This window comes from Malaclemys terrapin, chromosome 15 (assembly GCF_027887155.1).
Source record: "Malaclemys terrapin pileata isolate rMalTer1 chromosome 15, rMalTer1.hap1, whole genome shotgun sequence".
In the NCBI taxonomy this organism is placed as follows: Eukaryota; Metazoa; Chordata; order Testudines; family Emydidae; genus Malaclemys; species Malaclemys terrapin.
This window is the reverse complement of record NC_071519.1, coordinates 13,912,917-13,915,416: the sequence shown is the minus strand read 5'-3', so window position 1 is coordinate 13,915,416 and position 2,500 is coordinate 13,912,917. Positions and strand designations below refer to the sequence as shown.

The following is a 2,500-nucleotide window of genomic DNA, read 5'->3' as shown; positions in this document are numbered from 1 at the left end:
CCGGGCCTCTCCCGGGGGATTCGGGGGGGGGGGGGGGCGGTCCTGCGGGCCGGGCGCAGGGGGCTCGAGCGAGCCCGGGCCGGTCCGCCCCGGGGCCGGGGTCTCCGCCTGCGGCTCGGGGGGGCGCGGGTCGTCGGGGGAGGAAGCCCGGGGGAGCTGCACGCCGGCCTGCCAGGCCAGGCCAGGCCTGGCCTGGGTGGCCGCGGGGGGATTCGGGGCGGTCCCGCGAGCCGGCGGCCGGGCGCAGGGGGTCCGAGCGCGTCCGAGCGAGTCCGTCCCGGCCCCGGGGTCTCCCCCTGCGGCTCTGGGGGGCCGTGGGTCCCCGCTGGCGGAAGCCGCTGGGCGCTGGACACCCGCCGTCCGTCCCGCCTGGCCAGGCCTGGCCTGGGTGGCCGCGGGGCGGGGGATTCGGGGCGGTCCCGCGAGCCGGCGGCCGGGCGCAGGGGGTCCGAGCGCGTCCGAGCGAGTCCGTCCCGGCCCCGGGGTGTCCCCCTGCGGCTCTGGGGGCCGTGGGTCCCCGCTGGAGGAAGCCGCTGGGCGCTGGACACCCGCCGTCCGTCCCGCCTGGCCAGGCCTGGCCTGGGTGGCCGCGGGGGGATTCGGGGCGGTCCCGCGAGCCGGCGCCCGGGCGCAGGGGGTCCGAGCGAGTCCGTCCCGGGCCCGGGGCCTCCCCCTGCGGCTTTGGGGGCCGTGGGTCCCCGCTGGCGGAAGCCGCTGGGCGCTGGACACCCGCCGTCCGTCCCGCCTGGCCAGGCCTGGCCTGGGTGGCCGCGGGGCGGGGGGATTCGGGGCGGTCCTGCGGGCCGGCGGCCGGGAGGGTCCGGGCCAGTCCGCCCCATGCCCGGGGTCTCCCCCAGCGGCTTCGGTGGGTCCTCCGCGGAGGAAGCCGGGTGGGGAGCCGGACCCCAGGCGCCCAGACCCGTGACCTGCGGCCGCGACCTCCGACTCGGCAGGAGCGACGAGGGGCTTTCCGGCCCGTCCCCCCCCTCTCCTTCCTCCCCAGAAAAGGAGAGAGAGCTGGCTCGGACCGGGAAAAGCTGCCTACGGCACCTGGGATTCCCAGGCGGTCACCCATCCAAGTACTAGCCAGGCCCGGGACGGTTTACCTTCCGAGATCGGACGGGATCGGGGGCGTTCGGTCCGGTATGGCCGTAGGCACCCGGCCCCCGCGCCTCCTCGCCCGCTTTCCCCTGCCGACGCCCGGGCCTGCCGCACGGTGAGCCCCGGTCGGACTGCCCCCCTGCGGCAGGGCCCCCGTCTCTCGCGGGCCCGGTCCTTTTTTCCTTCTCGAGCTCCGGGGCCCGGGCTGGCCGCCAGAGCCCCTCCGCCCGCCCGCCCTCCCCGGCGTCGGGGAAAATATTGTCCCGGACATCCAGTGCGCCCTGATCCTGTCAGCCGGGGGGGGGGGTGGGTGGGTGGAGGGGGGGCAGTCCCTCGCTGCGGCCGGGGAGGGTGAGCCCAGGGCGGCTTGCCTGCCGTCCGAGTCCCCTCTCGGCCACCAGGTCAACCCCGAGCCGAAAGGGCTGAAAAATTTTCAGAGTCCCCTCCCGGGCACCAGGTCAACCCGTGGAATCGAACGGGTTCGCCTGCTGGCCGGTTCGCTTCCCGGCCACCAGGTCAACCCGTAGGTTTGAACGGGCACGCCCGGTGGCCGCTTTCCCGTCCGGTCACCAGGTCAACCCGGATCTCCCTCCTTCCCTGGGCGCCCCCTCCTCGGAGGCGTCAGGTTCCATTTTCTTTTTCCCCCCAGACTTCCAGGGGCCCGATCCAGTCGGCCGGGAGGCAGTCCCTCGCTGCGGCCGGGGTGGGTGAGGCCAGGGCGGCTTGCCTGCCGTCCGAGTCCCCTCTCGGCCACCAGGTCAACCCCGAGCCGAAAGGGCTGAACATTTTTCAGAGTCCCCTCCCGGGCACCAGGTCAACCCGTGGAATCGAACGGGTTCACCTGCTGGCCGGTTCGCTTCCCGGCCACCAGGTCAACCCGTAGGTTGCCGACGGGGCTAGCCAGTGGCCGGTTTGCTTTCCGGCCGCCAGGTCAACCCCTAGGTTTGAACGGGCACGCCCGGTGGCCGCTTTCCCGTCCGGTCACCAGGTCGACCCGGATCTCCCTCCTTCCCTGGGCGCCCCCTCCTCGGAGGCGTCAGGTTCCATTCTTTTTTCCAGACTTCCAGGGGCCCGATCCAGTCGGCCGGGAGGCAGTCCCTCGCTGCGGCCGGGGAGGGTGAGCCCAGGGCGGCCTGGTCCATGTCTCTAGTGGGCCCGATCCTTTTTTGGGGTGTTTTTTTTTTTTTTTCCGAGCTCCGGGGCCCGGCCCGCCCGGGCAGCCCTCCTCGGAGGCGTGGGGCGGATTTCCCCCCCCCCCCCCCAGACTTCCAGGGGCCCGATCCTGTCGGCCGGGAGGATGTCCCTCGCTGCGGCCGGGGAGGGTGAGCCCAGGGCGGCCTGCTTGGCGGCCGGGTCCATGTCTCTAGTGGGCCCGATCCTTTTCTTCCCTTTTCCGGCT

General features: G+C 74.3%; 1 non-coding gene across 1 annotated transcript; it reads right to left on the bottom strand.

Annotated features, from left to right (window-relative positions):
* Positions 1-1,038: 1,038 nt before the first annotated feature.
* LOC128824175 (5S ribosomal RNA) lies at positions 1,039-1,157 on the bottom strand. Its single transcript, XR_008442401.1, has one exon. It is a non-coding gene; the product is annotated as a 5S ribosomal RNA (ribosomal RNA).
* Between the last annotated feature and the right edge of the window lie 1,343 nt (positions 1,158-2,500).